This window comes from Lissotriton helveticus, assembly GCF_964261635.1.
Source record: "Lissotriton helveticus chromosome 1_1 unlocalized genomic scaffold, aLisHel1.1 SUPER_1_unloc_77, whole genome shotgun sequence".
Lineage (NCBI taxonomy): Eukaryota > Metazoa > Chordata > Amphibia > Caudata > Salamandridae > Lissotriton > Lissotriton helveticus.
In genome coordinates this window covers 542,279-563,077 of record NW_027611722.1, presented here as the reverse complement: position 1 = coordinate 563,077, position 20,799 = coordinate 542,279, and the positions used below count along the sequence as shown (strand labels likewise).

Sequence of the window (20,799 nt, the reverse complement as noted above, 5' to 3'; positions counted from 1 at the left end):
GCAAATCAATTTATTAAATGCCAGTGGGCAACAGGGATAGCATAAAGAGCCCTCGGCTTCCGCCTCAGGGGAGAAAAAAAGCAATTTTAAGCCAACACGACAAGACGGCCCTTAAGTAACCTGGGCGGACGGGAAGCGTCCTACTGCTGGACCGCTACCCTATTCCTCCCACCAAGATGGCGTCCCCCCTCCTAGCCTTCCGGCGTCAGCACCTGAATCGGCTGTACCGGTCAAGGAACAGCTGCGAGGGGCCTCGGTACGACGTAATTCTCCCACGAGGGGTCAGGGATGAGTGCTGATAAAAATGAGCGATTAAAATATGTTTTAAAAATATTTTCAGCAAATCAATTTATTAAATGCCAGTGGGCAACAGGGATAGCATAAAGAGCCCCCGGCTTCCGCCTCAGGGGAGAAAAAAAGCAATTTTAAGCCAACACGACAAGACGCCCCTTAAGTAACCTGGGCGGGCGGGAAGCGTCCTACTGCTGGACCGCTACCCTATTCCTCCCACCAAGATGGCGTCCCCCCTCCTAGCCTTCCGGCGTCAGCACCTGAATCGGCTGTACCGGTCAAGGAACGGCTGCGAGGGGCCTCGGTACGACGTAATTCTCCCACCGAGGGGTCAGGGATGAGTGTTGATAAAAATGAGCGATTAAAATATTTATAATGTTTTAAAAATATTTCAGCTAATCAATTTATTAAATGCCCGTGGGCAACAGGGATAGCATAAAGAGCCCCCGGCTTCCGCCTCAGGGGAGAAAAAAGCAATTCAGTTACAGGTGTGGGTTTAAGGCACACGTGGGAAGTAATGGGAAATGCCCGGATCAAGGACAGTGTTGCAGTGTTGGGGCATTTTCAAGCAGTATGAGTGTATGCACTACTGCTGCACAATTGATGTTAATGAGGAAGAATGTCCCCAGAGGGAATAACTTAGTTTTAGCCATTGATTCCATAGTTCGTTCCACCTTCATGCGACAGGTAATGTGTCCCTTGTGTATCATTCATGCTGGTGCGGTGCTGTTAAATGGAATGGCGGATTCAGGACTACCCATCAAGATTTTGTGTGATGTAGCCTTTGATAAAACTAGAGATGTGAGAAACAGCTGGCCAGCTCCAGTATAAATCCCCACACCTTAGGTGAGCAGGATATCGATATATGCTGGATTACTTTGTTAGTCTGCTGGAATGATTGGGTAAAAAGATTCACTCAAAAATGTATATCTATCAATGGAAGGTAAGGGATGGAATGGCAGAATCAGACTAAGTTGGTTTCGCTATGAGGCCGGTTCCTGATAATCCAGCGGTGTTGAGTGACATGCCTGTATCGAATGTAGATTTTGATGCAAATGACCTTAATAATACTTTACTACATTCTCCTGATGTTTACCGAGTGGGAGCAGTGAATGGTTTGAGCATTGTATCAAACTTAAAGCTCAGGCAGTACCTCTCATTCATAGAGTGTGCTCTGTTTTTCTGAGGGTACAGAGTGAGCTTACTGAACTCTTACATGATTTATGCTGTCACCAATTCTTCTGAATTGTTTTGCCAGTTTTATTGTCCAGAAGAGGTCTGGGGGCATGCATCTTTTAAAGTTCACAGACCACAGCCCTTTGCTTTGAACCCTTAATGATGCCAGTCAGGCCCCTGTAAGGCTGCTAAGGCTGTTTTTAAAATTACATCTTTGGCATCAAATTAGTAAACAGAGACAGAAACTACAGGGCTGGCTGCTTATCTAGAAAGCCATTTTTGGGTAGTTTGGGTGACGAGGATTTGGATTTTCATGAATGTTTGTGGCAGCAGTGTTAGACGTTGTCCATGATGCTGCTTGTGCTGACCCAGGAGTGGTGCCAGTTAACAAGGACTTCACAGATGGTCTCCCCTGGGGCTGGTGCTTAAGTGCTGAGGTGTTTGGGTGTACTCAAGTGGCGGCAGAGCTAGCTGTGGCTCTGGGTATGGTTATGAGACCCGATTCTTTTGTCCTGCTTGGTAAGCCGAGACCGTGCTTATTAATATTTACCCAATGTGAGTGGTGAGATCCGCATTGCTGGTCTGCCTGAAGTTGTGATGCTGCCGACAGTAGCGTGTCTGCTAAAAGCAATGGCGTGACTGTTGGAACTATAAAGCGAAATAAGAGAAAGTTATCTTCCAACACCACAGTCTTCGTGACTGAGACCAGGAATACTGAAGACTCTGAGACTCACAGCAGTAATTTCTCCTTTCAGAGCGTTATCGCTGCAGATGGAGTGAAGCCCAGAAGTAAGCACATTACTAAGGTACCAACAAAGTTTAATATTTTTCAATTGTATTAACTGTTTCTCTTTTGCAGCATTTGGAAATGCATTTTCTAGTTTTGTTGCTTTTGTTTAGTTTTTTCTTGTAGGCTGTTACCTTTGGTTTAAAGGGAAAGATGTTGTAGTGTGTGACCTTAATGCTGCAGTTTGCATTTCATTACCATCATTTGCTTATCCTGGAAAATCTCCAGGGTGCAGGAGGTTTGCTGTTTCAGAGTTCTTTCTTCAGCTTCTGGACAGTTGTCGCTCTGTGGCGATCTCTGGTCCTGTTTCTCTGCTCTTCTTGTAGTAGCTCTTATCAGAGCTTCATCCATCCTCCCGCCAACGATAATAAGATGCCAGGCATCACCCAGCACACAACACAGACTATGATGTGCTACGTCTATCTGCTTGACGCAGTAAGAGCGTGGATAAAGTTCTCCGGGTCTATCAGGCTGTGAATGTAACCTAAGGGCTTAAGATGAAATGAAGAGCTTACCTCCTTCCTGAGTGGCTCCAGACTGCTGTGTGCAGACCCGATAGCTGGCAGCACCCTGGAGTATGTATGTGTAAATCAGATTACGTTGGAAGTAACCTGCAATATAGTGGCAGACAGCACCCTGCCAACAAGTAGGATTTCTCATAGTATTTTATTTCCTGACACATTAATGGAGATTGTCTTTTAACTGGCAGAAGAACAACACTGACCGTACATTTTTCTGGGTTTGTCTTTAAAATGACGTACACATTAGGAATGGCATTTCGTTCTGCTGGAATAATAACACAAGTTATCTTTCACTCTGCTATGATGTTGCTATGATGTTGGCTGCAATGCCTTCCATGTTTCATTCAAATGTGCTTTCTACAGGGCACATGCATGATTTGCTGCTGTAGATAAATAATGGTCCTGTGTACTGTGGCAGACTCAGAAATATTGAAAAACTTCATGATTTCACTTTCAGCACTTCATAGTCAAACCTTTCAATTTTTGACTCAATCATTTGGCAGAAACATAACCTAGTACCATTAAAATAGTTGTGATAGGGAACATTCATGTGGGGTTAGGACTGGCTCGACCAGAGTGCTTGCTGACTCGGAGGAGTATGGAGTTGATCACCTTGCCTGGTCCGGTGTGGAACCAAGCCAGCGAGGCTTTGCTGCAGACTCATTTGCCCTGATAGCTGGTCAACAGTTTAAGGAGGAGGAGGTGAAGAGCTGGCTAAGTGTGCCATGAGGCTGGCAGTTCAGTACATCCCTGAGAAATGAGCTTTGAGTCGATGTAGTGTTCCTCTTATACCACGTGCAATTCATCCTCTCCAAAGCCTCAAGAATTCCTGGGTGTGAAGGGCGGCTGATTCTGATTGGGTGCTTGATAGTTTTCCAGAAACTCATGTTCTTGATTGTTCATGTTTGTCAGTAGTTAATTAAACACTTCCATGGATTTTATCTCTTCAGTGACACAAGTTGCAATAAAAGATTATTTGCTGTTGCAAATAAATATGAATGGCCGACGAGCCTCTGTAGGTCAAAGAAGGGAAGGGCTGGGGCACTGTCATTCATCTCACTGCTAAACAGAGCAGTGTCATGCTTCACCCTCACTCAGGCCTCTGTTTTTAACTAACATCACTTAGAACACTGGGACTTTAGAACCCATCCTTTTAATGAGAAAAACAAAACTACAAGTCCCATAAGCAATAGTGGTGGAAGGTGTCTGTCACGCATGACCTGGGGGCAACATCAGATTCAGCACATCCAGTTCCATTTTTTAAGTATTTGAGACAATATTGAATTTATAACCTTTGTTTTTTATGGTCATGAGTCACCAGAATACTAAAAATGTGTCTTTTATTTTCAGGGTCAATTAAGTAATGGTCACCAGCTTGGAAGCTCTGTTAAATCTTCAGTATTTGTCATTGATCTCCACGTGTGGCTGGTTTGGGTCTGCCCCCTGCATCTATCCAGATAACTTGCACAGGTAAGGAGCTTGTAGCAGCAACATAAAACAGACAAATCACTGTATACTGTTTTTGGAGGTTCAGTCCCAGCGACATTATTTGTAACTGAACGCAGACACCGTAGGAAGCATGTGCTTTTAAGACAAGTTGCGTTCACTCACCTGAAGGTGACATGCTTCCTCATTGGGCTATACTCCTCACCAGGCCGTCGCTACAATGCCTGGCGGGCAGCACAAGAGCGCACTTTGTCTCACATCTTTTATTAAGTACGCCGGATGAGCATAGTAGGACAGAGGATGTTGCGTCATAAGATGTGAGATTGGTGAAGTCTGAATATAAGATCAACTATCGACCAGTTGCCACAATATAGTTAACCCCTTCGCTGCGGCGGCTATTCCGCTGCAGCGCTACGGGGGCGGGGGGGCCGCGCAGCGCTCACACGCTGGTGACGGAAGCGCTCCGTCACCAGCCTCGGGTGAGATGTGCTGATGACGGAGCGGTTCCGTAATGGCCCCGCACACTCAATAGTACGTGCCGCGCAGGAGACAAATGAGCGTCAACGTTTTTCATGCCTTGTGTAGTCATGGAGCAATCTGTTGGCATTTCATCAGGACCAAGTATGGGAAAATGGGTAAATGTGACCTAATCTTCTCCACAACGTGAGGAGCTCTGTAACTCAAAGCCCTGCACCGTGCATAGGTGATAAGGTGCCTATTAACTTCTTACTACCACAGGTGAGCACTGTTTAACAGAGTGCACTGGATACGGTAACCCTCCTAAAATTCAGGACATATTGACTTATCCAATAGCGAGGACGCCGCATCAGAGGGCAATTGGTTTGAAAAGTACATGCTTCCTAGGGTGCCTGCGTTCAGGTAGAGATAATGTCTGTGGGACTGAACCTCCAGAACAGTATACTGTGAGTTGATTTATATGAAGAATGTGTATACTGGACTGACATTTTCCTCAGCATCTCTTGTGCTATGTAAAATAAAACGCAACACACCGTGAGGCCAACAAATCTATCATACATTTAATGCAAAAATAGCAAAAGGCCAAGCAAACTAACAAGTGACAATTGTCTTTGCAATGGACGAGAGCATCCACCCTAAAGCAAGTTGAAGTATATAATGCTAATGCTACACAATGTATTTTTATACACTTTTCTCCTAATACAAGTCAATGAAACATGAACACGTGATAGAAACAGTTACTGAAACGACACTAATGAGTAGGAGGCAGGATCTTCTCTCCAGGTGAATGTGAGGAGTCCGTGAGGTGCAGATAAAAGATACACAGACAAGCTGCAGAATTCACTGTTTCTGGAAATAACACTTCTGTTTGTCAATATTCAATTTACTACAAGATACAGGAAAGTGTGCAGATGCACATCACTAAATAAAATGGTCCTGAGCCCTAATAGAATCATGTAACTTTGCAGGCATATTAAGGCGAACAGTCACATCAAATTAATATAAGAATATTGTAATTTGGTAATGTAATTATCAATTCACGTTGTGGCATTGATGTGTATGATGTGTAAACAATTATCGGTATTAAAGAAACCAGTATATCCAGTTATGCTTTCTCAATTCCTTCTTCCTAGAGGCCACCACTGCTGCTATCCAGCCATATTCAGCAGTGCCTCCTGTGACCTGGAATCCTGCACTTAATCAATACCAAAGGTTGTCAATGCTTCTAGCCAACCCCGGTCACTGGAGTCCCTCGCACCCCCCCCACCCTTGGGCCTCTTATTCCTTTAGCCAGCTCCAGTCAATAGTGGCCCCTTGGGCCTGTATGTAAGCCTACTAGCCAGCTCCAGTCAGTAGTGGCCCCTTGAACCTGTATGTAAGCCTACTAGTTAGCTCCTGTTAGTACTGGCCCCTGGGACCTGTTAACATTCTAGCCAACTTGAGTCATTAGTAGCACCTTGGGACTAGTGATCATACTAACCAACTTCAGTCAGTATTGCCCCCCTGAGAGCTATTATCTAGCTAGGTAACTCCAGTCAGTAGTGACCCCTGTTCCTTAGATCCTGCAAATATTCAAAACCAGAGGTCATCTCCTTTGCCAACCAGGTCCAGTCAATATTGACATGCATTGTTACCCTGCCTGTAATGAATACCAGAGGCTAGCGTTGTTGCTAGCCAGCTCCAGTCACCAGTGCCCGTCACATATTATCCTCAATAGGATCAATGCCCAAGGCCTGTGCAGCTGCTAACCTGCTCTAGTCAGTAGTGACCTCCCAGACCTGTTATTCTGCATATAATCAGCAAGGCTTCGGCCCTAATAACACTCACCCCACATCTTTGTTGTATATTAGCAATGTAATTTATTTACATCATACGGTAGGTACCGCACTATATCACATGATCCCAAAAACAAATAAAATCAAAAATTGCCTAACCATTCAGCACTCCACCTTGTCAAAAATGACCAAATCACACCAAGCACTATAGCCTGTCACATCACATGGCACACTCAGCAACAACATGACCAGATACCACGGCAGAGATTTGGGGCCATTAATCCTCTGTTCGAGGCATGTATGCTGTAGATGCACATGCTTTGCATACTCCTGCCATCTTCAATCAATCATCAGAAAATTTCTAGAGCGCACTACACACCCGCGAGGGTCTCAAGGCGCTGGGGGAGGTTGGCTGCAGCTAGCGGTCAAAGAGCCAGGTCTTAAGTAGACTCCTGAAGGTCTGTGGGTCTTCTGTCTGGTGTAGGGGTAGAGGGAGGGCGTTCCATGTCTTGGTGGCTAGGTGGGAGAAGGATCTTCTCCCGGAGGTGGTTCTGTGGATGCGTGGGACGGTGGCCAGTGAGAGTTCTCTGTTGGGTATGTAGAATGACAGTCGTCTGTTGAGGTATTCTGGTCCGGTGTTGTGGAGTGCTTTGTGTGCGTGGGTCAGGAGTTTGAAGGTAATTCTTTTGTTGAAAGGGAGCCAGTGCAAGTCTCTCAGGTGGGGGGTGATGTGGTCTCGGCGGGGAACGTCGAGGACTAGGCGTGCCGAGGCGTTCTGTATTCTTTGAAGTCTGCTGATGAGCTTGGACGGGGCTCCGGCGTAGAGGTCGTTTCCGTAGTCGAGTCTGCTGCTGATGAGGGCGTGGGTGACGGTTTTCCGTGTGTCTGTAGGGATCCATCTATAGATCTTGCGGAGCATGCGGAGGGTGTAGAAGCAGGTTGAGGAGACTGCGTTGATTTGGTGCCATCTTGTGTTGGGTCCGGATGTTTGCAAGTTGTTTTTCTTCGAAGAAGTCTTTCCAGTCACGAGCTAAGGTGACTCCTCCTTTCGGTTATAGTGGGCATAGGCATGGGCATTGACTCCATTGTTGTTTTTTACCCCAAACTGGTTTGTATGTGTATTGCTGCGCTCCGAAACCGCTACTCTGGTTCCTCTCAGTGCGCAGTCCACTCTACCCTCAACGATATTGATTAGGTACGCTTTCCCTGTTCTCTGCGTTTCAAATCGATCGACAAACTCTCCATTTTGGATAGAAAACCTTGTGGGCAATCGTTGGGCCTTGCTACATACGGCCAGCCATCTGCAAATGGAATGGACTCCATTCCATTTCTGTCCTGGGTGCCACGCCAAGTACCCTCGCATGACCTACATCAAGTTTGTAACTTATGCCTCTCTCCAGAGCACAAGGAGGAAGACTGCGACGCTTGTAAGTCGTTTCGGTCCAAGAGGACTCTACCCGATCATCAGACACGATGACGAGAGAGGAAGCGTCAAAGTATTTAACACACTCTTGGATATCTTTGCAGAAGAATCTGACCAAGAAGAGATAGAAGCGTCCTCCGTAGAAGAAGAGGCTTTCTCGATTCCAGAGTCCGATTCCGAGCTCGAAATCTATCTGGAGTCCCAAGATGTGCCTTCGGGACATACTTTCGGGGGAAGAATCTGACCAAGACGAGATAGAAGCGTCTGCCGTAGAAGAAGAGGCCCATCTCTGTGCCAGAGCGCAATCGTTGGGGCATGCTGGGGCAGCCATGTGATTGCAATTTTATGTCATGCCAGTACCATAGGCGACTGACCAAATGTATAGGTTATCATGCGCCCTTTCTGACAACTAAAGTGGCCTAATAAACAGCATTTGGGTGTCAGCTCAATACTTAGTTGCGTGACATGCACCATTTCTTTTACATCTAGTTGCCAGAAGGAGTGTATTGCATCGCAGGACCATGGTTAATGTAAGAAATCAGCCCCCACAGTGTTGCAGCGCAAGTATATATCTGGGCAAGACCCGACCATTCGATGAAGGCCTTGTGACGTTAAGAGGTTCTTTGCAGAAAATTATAATGTATCAGTCGAAAATGTGCATTACTGGAAACCATGCGTGTCAGTTCACAGGCCCGCTACCAGTCTTGATCTTCCATTGGAATGTCAAAGTCTAAATTCCAGGCCTCTCGGACCCGTGTGTAGTGCCTACTGTATCTGATCGCATTGTACTGTAAAGATGAATAATTAGGTGTCTACACGCACCATAGGTTAGCAGTGTCTCCAGGGTTTGAGTATGCAGTGGAGCGGTCGCAAAGCATGGCCAGGTGTGCTTAGTTACGTCTGCCAAGCATCACATGTTGTAAAAATTGCCCCTGGCTTAGACAAAACTCTTTGCGGGCATGTTTAAGGCGATAAGTCTCATCTGGGTACAATTCACCCTATTGCTCGCATCTCCCTCCCTCCATGCCTTGAAGGACATACTGAGTGCTATCTGCCTGATTGGTTTTAATATCCAGATTGGGAGCTCCCTATGGAATGGTGCGCGCTTAAGTACTCTCACTACAAACCATTGCCATACTCTGGCCGCCTGTCGCACAATATATGGAGTATCTCTCGGTGTACCTGATTCCTCTATTAACAGCTCTGGAAGACAACCTGCGTCCACCATTCACGCCAAGAGCCGCATTTCCCAACTAGGGAGCGATCGAGCTGCGTGTTGCAATTGAACGGCATAATATTAGGGGTCGAAATGTGGGACCTCCAATCCCCCGCTGCATAAGTCCTGGTCAGTGTGGCCAAAGCCACTCTGCTATGTGTAATGGCCTTGTTGAAAGATTTAACAAGACCATTAAGGGCATGATCGGTGGACTTCCTGAAAAACTCAAAATAAGATTGGATGTCTTACTTACAATCCTGCTTTTTGCCTATTGGGAAGGGCCTTAGAAGGGAGTGGGGTCCTCCTTATTTTAGCTTCTGTTTGGGTTTCCTGTCGGGACCACTGTGCCTTGTGAAGGAGGGATTGGAGAAACCTCTTGTTGAACCTTAGCAGATATAGTGGACTCTGTGCTTGGCTTTTGCTCCAGGATGTATGAGTACGTGGAAAAAGCAAGCAAAAACATTGAGGACAGCCTAGAGCTCCAGAAGCTCTGGAAATGCTAAAAGGCTGCTATGGTTGAGTTCCAGCCAGGGCAGATGCTGTGGGTTTTGGGGCTGTGGCCCCTAGGACTCTGCAAGGTAAGTGGAGTGGACCCTACCCTACCCTAGAACGAAAAGGGGCGGTCACATACCTGGTAGACCCTGGCTCTGACAGGAACCCCGATAGTGTCATCCATGTCAACCGACTCACACCCTACTATGACATGGCAGATGTGACCATGCTCGTGGTTACAGATGAGGATCAGGAAGCAAAGAGTGAACCTGTCCCTGACCTGTACAGCAATCCAAAAGATGGGTCAGTGGAAGGTGCAGTCTTGTCAGACACCCTACCAGCCCATCAGGAGACTGATTGCAGACAAGTCCTAAATCAGTTTGCTGGGCTCTTCTTTTTGACCTCCCGCCAGACTCGCTGGTGTACCCATGATGTAGACGCTGATGAAAGCCTACCTGTCGAGAATAAAATATACAGGCAGACTGAACATGTGAAAGAGAGCATCAAAGCTGAAGTAAGCATGATGCTGGAATTGGGAGTTCTAAAGCCTTCTGAGAGCCCCTGGACCTGCCCAGTTGTCTTAATCCCCAAGCCTCATAACCAGGATGGTAAGAAAGAAATGAGGTTTTGTGTGGACTATTGGGGCGTGAATGCTGTGACCAAAAGCAATGCATACCAAATTCCATGGGCAGATTAACTTATTGACAGGTTGGGAGCAGCCAAGTATTTGAGTACATTTGATCTCACTTCAGAGTACTGGCATATAGGTCTGACTCCAGGAGCAAAATAAATATCTGCATTTTCAACCCTAGATGGGTATTATCAGTTCACTGTAATGCCCTTTGGTTTGAAAAATGCACCTGCCACTTTTCAAAGGTTGGTGAACTAAGCCCTTGCTGAATTGGAATCCTTGAGTGCAGCATATCTACACAATATTGCTGTTTTTAGCTCTACCTGGCAGGATCACCTGATCCACCTTAGGAAAGTACTGGAGGCTCTGAGAAGTGCAGGCCTCGTTATCAAGGCATGCAAGTGCAAGATAGGGCAGGGAAAGGTTGCATACTTGGGTCACCTTGTGAGTAGAGGCCAGGTTCAACCCATACAACCCAAGTTCTCTTCCAGGGGATCCTGATCAATAGTCATAAGCACTGAATATTCCCGCCCACATGCGGGGACCCCGGAAATATTATAAAAATATATATGTAAATCACATATAACTAGCTCGACATATATGTATGCACATATATAATTTTTTCTCACACCAATGCTGCCCCAAAACTGAGGTTAAACAATGTAATTACTCATACATGTACTAAATTATCAAGCAAATAAAAAACATATTAGGTCAAATGGCCCTTGAACTCTGTGTTTTCAGTAGCAAAATACTCATAAATCATGAAAATTGCTAATAAATAGACATTGTTAGCCCATAGGCTGCATTGTTAAAGCAAAAGCATAGAAAATGAAACCATTTTCAACAAATAAAACTGGCACCGTGCCGTTAAAGCAGCTATGACCCCTGGCTTCCCATCGTGCCTCAGGGGTGACAGTTAGGACAGTTGTTCTTTCCAGCTCCTTCAGTCAGGACCCTGGTTTAACAGCTCCTCCCTTTTTTGACTTTCTGTCAAAAAATACTATGGATTTTCCTCAATTTTTACTTTCACTTGACGTCTTTTAAGCTTAGAGTGTTTGTGCTGCCTTTTTTGACTTTCAAAAAAAGAATATTTTTGTCAAAATGCCTTCTATTCTTGACACCTGCCCTTCCTGTGGGAAGAAGAAGGCCAGGACCTGTGTGTATCCTCTGTCTCTGTGAGACACACTCTGCAGACCCTTGTGAACACTGCAAGAATCTTTCTAGGAGAACCCTCAAGGATAGAGAGAGGATAAGGATCTATGGCCTCTCTGAAAGAGGTAGGCCTCCTGAGAGACAGAAAAAATGAAGGACGCGATCGACGTCGAGAGAAGTCCCGACTTGTTCACTTTCGGCGTCAGGATCAGTGTCGAAGCTTCCAGCGGCGACGAAGACGACGTCGAAGACGAGTCATCTTCCTTCAACGATGAAGACCTCCGCGTCGAGATCCAAGGTACCTCCGCTGACGTCAACCGTCGACGCAGCATCATAGGCCTTCAACGGCGAAGCTTCCTCCGTTGACGCCTAGTCATAAGTGTTCGCCGTCGAGGCACACTCTGGCGTCTCACCACCGGTGCTTGACATCGAGACACACTCCGTCGTCACCTCACCACCGGCGCTCAACGTCGAGACACACTCCGTCGTCACCTCACCACCGACGCTCAACGTCGAGACACACTTGGTCGACGGATCATCACCGGCACTCGACTTCGAGGCAGTCTCCGTCGATGCCGCACCACCGGCGCTCGACGTCGCAGCATCCTCCGTCGTCGTCAAAGCATCGACTCTCGACGTCGAGTCGTATGTCTTCGACTTCTCAACACCGAAGTCTGACGTCGAGGCAAGTCTCTCCATCTGAATCCCAGAGGCGTTCGACGTCGAGCCATAGATCTCCGCAAGGAGAGGTTCAACTAGCCTCGGAGCAGCTTCCATCATCGGTGTCGAGGCCGGTCCTGCCCAGGTCCACGTCGACCCAGAAAGCTACGATGTCAAGTTTACCATCTCCGTCGCCAGGTCACAGACAGCCGTCGCAGCAGAGATCTCCACCGTCGGCGTTGGCGGCAGAGGGAGAGACGACCTCAGGGAGACACTCTAGGTCTACTGAGCATTCTCCTGGGAGCAGGAGTCTTCCTGCTAAAAGGAAGACGGGTCCAGCGGATGAGGCATCACGGAGTTGCTCAAGATCCCGGTCTAGAAGCCTTTCCAGAGAGAATTTGCCTCCAGTGAGCCTTTCATCATCTTCTTCTGGCTCTCACTCTTCTCACCGGAATAGATCTCCAGATGTAGTGATATATTCCTCCAACAGTGAGAGGTCCAGGCATTCTCCTGATGGTTCGCTGCATGAACAGAGCAGATCACCCCCACCAACAAGTTTGCCTGTGAGGAGAGATACTCAGAATTTGCCCTCCATCAGGTTGTCACCAAGATGGTACAGGCCTCTCCATCACAGGGCGCCAGACAAGGAAACAGCAGCCAGGCTGGCAGCAGCTCGAGACAAACCAGTGTCCAGGCCCAGAGAACAATCGCGCACCCCGGTGTGCTCCAGCAGACGGAGGTCCAGGTCTAGGAGCAGAAGAAGGGAACGCAGATCTCCCACTTCTTCCTCTTCCCCTACTCGATCTCATAGGGATTATTCTCAGACCTTGACGGACAGTCCTCCATCCAGAATATATCCCGTGGATGACATCTTTACCTTTCAAGACATCTTGGGCAGAGGGGCTCTTAAGCTGTGTGTTCCCATGACAACGCACCAGACCAAAACCTCAGTTATTTTTGAGACTTTGCATCATAGGTCTGCGCCCAAACCTCTGCTACCCTTGGTTCCGGGGATTATAGAACCGGTTATGGTGGTGTTCCTCACGCCAGCGACAATAAAGGCCGCTCCAGTGAGGATTCTCAAGAAATATCGCTTGCCAGAGGAGGATCCACTCTTCCTCAGAGGCGTTCGGCCACCAGACTCGGTCATCATCGCAGTGGTGAAAAAATCTCATGCTGTAGCTTCCTCCTCCACAGTACCTAATGTTAGGGGAGAGCAAGTCGCAGGATTCATGTGGAAGAAGAGTCTGCAACACCTCACTCCTGAAAGTATCCAATGTGATAGCGCTTTTGTGCCGCTATGATAGGTCCCTGTGGGATTCTCTGCAGCGGTTCATCGAGAAACTTCCGCAAGAGGACGAAAGGACTTTGAGGAGATTCTCTTGGAGGGCTGCCAAGTCTCCAACCAAATCATCAGCGCTGCAGCGGAAGGTGCGACCCTCTCAGCGCATGGCTATGCCCTCGGAGTGTGTGCAAGAAAGTCTTCCTGGCTACGTCTTACTGCATTGAAACCAGAAGCTCAATCCCGGATCTTGAACTTGCCTTTTTCAGGAACATTGTTGTTTGGGGCAGGTACCGATGAAGAGATGCAGCGGATAAAAGCATAATTAGACCCTCTTAAAGCTGTGGGGATTGAAAAGAAAAAAGAGTTTCAGAGGAGGTTTCGTCCCTACAGTAAAGTCTCTTCCAAGCAGAGGGTTCAAACCCCTCAGTGGCAGAAGGGTCAGGACCAACAGGGGCAGCAGAAGTCTCAATATAGAGGCAGGCGTAATTCCAGAGGTGGTGGAAATCAGCGCCAGGGCAACAATTCCAACAAAGCCCAATCCAAGCCATTAGTCCTACCTTCCCCCAGCGCCGTTAACCACTCCAGTGAGGGGAAGCATCGCGCATCATATGGAAGAGTGGCATACCATTGCAAAAGATCGCTGGGTGTTAGCTACACTTCAGAATGGATACTGTCTTAATTTCCAACAACGGCCTACACCCGTTCCTCCAATGCCAACATCAAGTCATCAGCTGAAACTTCTGAAAAAAGAAGTGGCTATCCTTCTCGAAAAGTCGGCCATCGAGAGGGTGCCAATCTCTCAAAGGGGGAAAGGAGTGTATTCTTGATATTTTCTAGTCAGGAAAAAGGGCCAGAAAGCAGAATACAGACCCATTCTAGACTTGAGAACACTCAATCTGTATGTCAAGAAAGAGAGGTTTTGCATGTTGGCGCTTCATCAAATATATCCGCATCTCACGAGAGGAGATTGGATGTGTTCGCTGGACCTACAAGATGCATATTTTCATGTGCCGATCGCTCACAATCACAGAAGATTGCTTCGGTTCCGGTTGGGGACCTCTCACTTCCAGTTCAAAGTCATCCCGTTCGGGTTGAAGTCAGCACCTCGAGTGTTCACAAAGTGTGTCGCAGTGGTAGAGGCCGCTCTACGCCGCAGGGATGTCTTCGTGTACCCATACCTGGATGACTGGCCGTTGAAAGGTCCTTCCCCAGACAGTGTAAGAAATCAATTTCTGAGCTGCATCGACCTCTGCCACCGGTTGGCTCTGCATGTGAACTTCAACAAGCCAATCTCACAGCCTACTCAGAAGATACATTTCCTAGGAGCTCTGCTAGACTCCGAGGTAGGAAAAGTGTTTCCTTCGGAGAAGAGACAGTGTTCCATAGTTCAGAAGTGTCAACTGGTGCTTCGCAGCAAGGACCTAAAGGTGCGAAGGATTGCCTCCCTGCTAGGGTCGATGGCATCCTGCATTTTCCTGGTCCCGAATGCCAGACTACGAATACGTCCTCTTCAGCAGGATCTGGAGGACAAGTGGGACCAACAGTCAGCATGCTGGGATGACAAAATCACACTGTCAGACGCAGCGCGGGCATCCATTCCTTGGTGGGCAAAGAAGAAAAATATGCAGGTCGGAATTCTGTTCCATCAAACTCCTCCTGCCCAGACGTTAATCACAGATGCATCTTTGCAAGGATGGGGAGCACACATGGGTCATCTCCAAATGCAAGGTCTGTGGTCCCTCAAAGAGCGTACTTACCACATCAACATGCTGGAGTTGAGGGCAGTCCACTTCGCCCTCAAAGCGTTCCTTCCCTCGATTCAGGACTCGTCCGTGTTAGTACAGACGGACCCCACCATCACAATGTACTACCTGAACAAGCAGGGAGGTACACGCTCACGGGCTCTTTAGCTGGAGGCCCAAAACATTTGGCATTGGCTCCTGGCTCGCAATCTATCAATCACAGCAGTCCACCTCCCAGGAGAACAGAATGTGACGGCGAACGCTCTAAGCCGGCATTTCGAAGACAGAGAAGACTGGGTTCTTAACGACAAGGTTGTCGAAGACATCTTCCAGTCTTGGGGTCGTCCCACCATAGATCGCTTCGCGGACGACGAAAACACCAAATGCCGAGACTTCACCTCAAGATTCTACCGCCCAGGGTCGAAAGGGAATGCCCTTTTGATAAACTGATCAGGTGAATTTGTGTACGTCTTTCCACTCCTTCCGCTGATCCCGAAGGTGGGGAGCAAGCTGACGAACTCGTACACAGCAATGAGCCTCATCGCCCCGATTGGCCGAGACAATGGTGGTACACGGACTTTCTCCATCTGTCAGTGAGCCCGCAAAGGAAGCTGCCATGCAGGCCCGACCTGCTATCCAAGATGAAAGGGAGGATTCATCATCCCAACCTTCCGTCACTGAGCTTGGCAGCATGGCTCCTGAGGTCATACAATACGGCCACCTAGGACTTCTGCAAGACTGCATGTCCATATTAAAAGAGGCACGGCGTCCTTCCACAAGACATTCTTATGCATGCAAGTGGAAGCGCTTCTATATGTGGTGTATGCAGAACGACTTATTGTATCTGGTTAAAGCTGGGTTGAAGTTTAATTCTATTAAAGTGCATTTGGCTGCGATAACAGCTTATAGGCGATCACCTTCCCAACCTTCTTTTCTTCCAGTTGCAAGCTGTGAAGGATTTTCTGCAGGAGTTCGAAAAGGTTTATCCCCCAGTGCACCCTCCGTCACCCCCCAGGGAGGTGAACCTGGTGCTATCAAAATTGTTGGGTCCACCTTTTGAACCCATTTATAAAGCAACTTTGCAGCATATTTCGTGGAAGGCTGCTTTTTTGGTAGCAATCACGTCGGCTCGCAGGGTGAGCGAAATTCAAGGTCTCTGTGCCAAAGAGCCTTACACAGTGCTCCGTCTGAATAGGGTAGTGTTGAGAACACATCCTTCTTTTCTACCTAAGGTGGTGTAAAATTTTCATGTAAACCAGACCATCTCTCTACCCACCTTTTTTTCCCAATCCCTCCACACCAGCTGAGAGGGCATTGCATTCTTTGGACCTGAAAAGAGTTCTGAAATTTGACCTTGATAAGTCCAAAACTATACGTAAGTCTGATTAGTTATTTGTCAACTATGGGTCGATCAGACCAGGTTATGCAGCCTCGAAACGTTCTATCTCAAGGTGGATAGTTTCTTGTATTAAGCTGGCTTATCAGTTGGCGGAGAAGACCCTGGGTGTTTTTCTCCCAAGGCGCATTCTACCAGAGGGAAAGCGGCTACTGCGGCTTTTCTTAATAATTTGCCTATGTCTGAGATTTGTAAGGCAGCGACCTGAAATGTATATGTAAATGTAAATGTTTTTGTGCTTGTATAGTGCACAGCTACCCGCTGTGGGTTTCCCGGTGCTTGTACGAATACCGCAAAGGAACCCTTCCTGGCTTTCCCTGTGAAGTGTCCACTCCTGGGCACCCCCATGTTGCAGACCAGGCATCCCTTGCGTTGTGGGGGCCGTTGTGGAGACTAAGCAAGCTATTGCCCAGAGTTGCAGCCTGGGACCCATGATCAGAATAGGCACTGAGGCGAGAATATCCGGTCAGGGGAATTAATGAGCCCGAGACCCGCCGAGGCAGGAATCGAACCCTGGTCCCTGGCCAGAGCTCTGCATCGAGGTCTGCCTGCTCTAACCATTGAGCCACACTTCTCCACCTGAAGGTCCGTCCATACATTTACCAGGCATTATTGTCTAGATTCAGACGCTAGAGCAGGTACCCAAGTAGGCCTTGCGGAATCTGTTTAACAGCTAGCTTGGCTGTTACAATTGTTTTGGTTGGGTCATGTTTCTTCTCATTTGCCTGCTGGTGGTTGGTTGGGCTTGCTATTCTAGTCAGTGCTTATGACTATTGATGAGGATCCCCTGGAAGAGAAGGATAAGTTACTTCCCTGTAATCCTAGTTCTCTTCCAGGGGTATCCTCATCAAAGTCATAAGCAACCCAGCCGCCTCCCCAGGCAAATGAGATATGACTATGTGTTTCTAATTCATTGTTGAGCCCTGTCTTCAGGGTTATGCAAAGAACAACTGACCTCACTGTCACCCCTGAGGCATGATGGGAAGCCAGGGGTCATGGCTGCCTTAAAGGCACGGTGCCAGTTTTATTTGTTGAAAATGGTTTAATTTTCGATGCTTTTGCTTTACAATGCAGCCTATGGGCTAACAATGTCTATTTATTAGCAATTTTCATGATTTATGAGTATTTTGCTCATTAAACCACAGAGTTCAAGGGCCATTTGACCTAATGTGTTTTTTATTTCCTTGCTAATTCAGTACATGTATGAGTAATTACATTGTTTAGCCTCAGTTTTGGGCCTGCATTGGTGTGAGAAAAAATGATATATGTGCATACATATATGAGGAGCTAGTTATATGGGATTTACATATATATTTTTATATTATTTCCAGGGTCCCCGCACGTGGGCGGGAATATTCATTGCTTATGACTTTGATCAGGATACCCCTAGAAGATAACCCCTGGAAGAGAACTCAGGCATCTAAGTCTCTTCCTGAGACACATTTGCCTAAAAAAAATGGGTCTCTCGTCGTCGATGAAGACTTCCGTTGCCACTGCTACGACAACGACTTCTACCTTCTCTTCTCCTCAACCTACAATGATTATGCTGTCGGCGTCCTCTCAGTTGATGTTTGTCATGGTGTCAGTGAAGCCTCGCCCGTCTGCCACCTCCCTCACTTCGTTGTCGACGAAAAAGAGGTATGTCTCCAGTAAGTCGCCGACGGATGCCTCCTCGCCGACGAGACGGTCGATGGCTCTCAAGGCTCTACCTGCTTCGTCAACAGATGCCTCGTCGACGGTTGCCTCAATGACAGCACAGAAGCCTTCCCTTACGTTACTTCGTCGTCGACTGCTGAGTTGTCAGCGGCATCCTTGGTTCCACCTTCAGCTTTGATGTCTCTAATCCCCTTGAATTCTTCAGCAACACTTTTGCCGCCTTCAGGAACGACGGATGTTTCCCTACTTCAACGTAGGAATTCTTCTTTGGATCTATTGCCAATTCAACCATCTCCAAATCTTCCTGTGGAGCTTTTTGACTATGGGGTTGATAAGGAGGATTCGGAAGAGGATGACAGGTTCCGTGCTGCTCGTACTCCTTTGGAGCTTCTTATCAAATGCCAAGATATTGATGATGACCAAGGATATGAATATTACCCTAAGCCTAATACTCAACCACCACTTGAGAATCCAACAGTGCAGATGCCCATGTCTCTCATCTCTAATTTGCAACATATGCTTGATGACTACTACCGCTGATTTCCTCCCTCGGAGTCGGCCTGATCTGTCCTACAGACGCATCTTCCTCTGCCTTCATTGATCATCGAGCCGCCACCTCCGGTTTCTCCGGTGGCATCGATGTCTCATCACCCGGAGGACGCACACACCACTGATGATGACAGATAAAATGGGGAGTTGGATGATAGAGCCCTCCTTACTGAGTGGGACAATTATCAAATTCAGACTCAGTCACCTACCACTCCAATTCCTGTTGACTCTCCGTCAGCTGACATAGGTGGGTTTCATGTTAATGGACAGGGAGTCCAAGAGATTCCAACTTCCTAGAGTCACCAAGGAATACGACTGTTTCTTGTATGATTCCAAAGATCAGCCACGGAAACAGGTTTGGGCTATCCCGATCATTGACTTAATCTGGCAGGACGGTTTGAAGGTCATGAAAACCCTGCTTCCATTCCTGCAGTCCTGCTACGCCTGGATATGAAGTACAAGGCCCCGGATGATTCCCAGTCTGTCTTATTGGTCAACCAAAGCCAGATTTGGTTATCTCCCAGGCAGCACAAGGTCGTGCCAGGAATCCCTCGTCTCCATTATCTGCTCCTCCTGATCAAGATGGCAGACACCTTGATTCCATTGGAAAGAAGTTTTCCACCATGGCGGCAACTACTTTCCGGGCGGCTAATTCTCTTGCTATTCTAGGCCAATACGACAGGCAAATGTGGTCAGACATTTCCCCCATTTATTGATGTGCCGCCGTACTGCGGCGTCCCCAGTCCACAGTCCCTGCCCGGTAACGTCGGGTTTTCACTCAGAGCCCCCTCTCTGCCTCCTCCAGCAGTCACCAGTACCTTGTAGTCCGAGGATGTCCTGTGCGCGCAGCCGCGTCCGTTTTGGTTTTCGCCGCCTTTATTCTGTGTATAGGAGCAGTTCTTGTCGGGTCATCTGTATGCCGGGCCGCCGTGAAACTTTAGTCCCCGGCTTCCGTAGTGCTGTTAGGCCCTGGTTGCACTGTCTCGTAGCCGCTTGAGGTTTAGGAGTCTGGAGTAGTGGATTGCTTCACCGGGAACCAGAAGATCTCCCGTTTTTATACAGCCGTAGCAGCGCCTGCTGAAGTCAGGATTATTGTGCGGATTGTCGGGGAAGGTGCCCTGCAGTCACAGAGCTATGCTAGAACGCGGCTATCTTTCTCGGCCGGTAGCCACGCCGGGAAGTGGTTTTTTATTAGTTTTTTTTCTTTGTTCCTTGTTAGATTCATAATTACTTATCCCAAATTAGGATGAGTTTGTCCACGCTTTTTGGCTATTCCGCATACAACACCTTGGTGGAGCAACCTGGAGAAATTACCGTTACAGAAGGCCGTTGAGTTTTCTTTAGACCTATCTGCTGGCTTAGCAAAGTTGCATCATCTTCTTTTTTTTCTTTTTTATCTCTCTCTCTAAGCTCCGGGGCACTTAGAAGCTGTATCTTTCATTTGGCTTATCTAATAAGAGGAGGAGCTGATTTACATTGATCAATGCACTTTGTCCACCTGTTATAATTCTGTTGAGGCTTTCTGATCCCCTGCATAGGACCAAGTGATGATGTAATTTTTGCCTGTGGACTGTGGAAAAAAACCAAATAATCAACACATTTTTGACATATATCAGGTGGCAGGCCAAGGCTCCTCTGTGCTCTGCAGCAGCCGCCGCACGAGCAGCACTAGCAGCGCCTTAGCACCACGGTGCTGGCAGCGGCCGTTCCTGCCTCCATCGCAGATCCGTAGAACTTAAAGCGCCCGTATAACAAGACACGGGTGAAGCGGGAACCGGTCACAAAACAAACCCTGGCAGTCGTCCCAGACTCCGATCCGCTTGCTCGTCAAATCCTCCTCGGCTCTAATCGATACGCTCTGCACTCAACACCGAATCACAGGCCGACAACAACTGTGAACACCAACAGAGGGAAGAATTGTGTGTTTCCCCCAGTTAGTGAAACAAAAACAGCATATGTCTTGGCTGCTTCTGCTGCACCCAGAGTCTTATGCGTCTTTTCAGTCTAAGGTTTCTGTCTAGAAAAAGATTGTGTCCTGGTTTTCTGCACCCAGTAAATCCAGGTGCAGAAAAACCTAACAACTAATGATCAGGTGGAATAAAATGAACACATGAAAGTACG

The 20,799-nt window shown here is 47.6% G+C and overlaps 2 protein-coding genes across 3 annotated transcripts in view; both read left to right on the top strand.

The window, feature by feature from the left end:
• The window catches only part of LOC144806462 (uncharacterized), a 368,766-nt gene that overhangs the window by 107,306 nt on the left and 240,661 nt on the right, over nt 1-20,799 (top strand). The window lies entirely within an intron of this gene.
• The window catches only part of LOC144806464 (uncharacterized), a 498,581-nt gene that overhangs the window by 474,766 nt on the left and 3,016 nt on the right, over nt 1-20,799 (top strand). For both annotated transcript variants that reach the window (XM_078672824.1, XM_078672823.1), the window contains exons 3-4: nt 2,223-2,273; nt 4,126-4,245. The gene's annotated coding sequence lies outside the window, so the exon portion shown is untranslated. The remainder of the gene's footprint in view (nt 1-2,222; nt 2,274-4,125; nt 4,246-20,799) is intronic.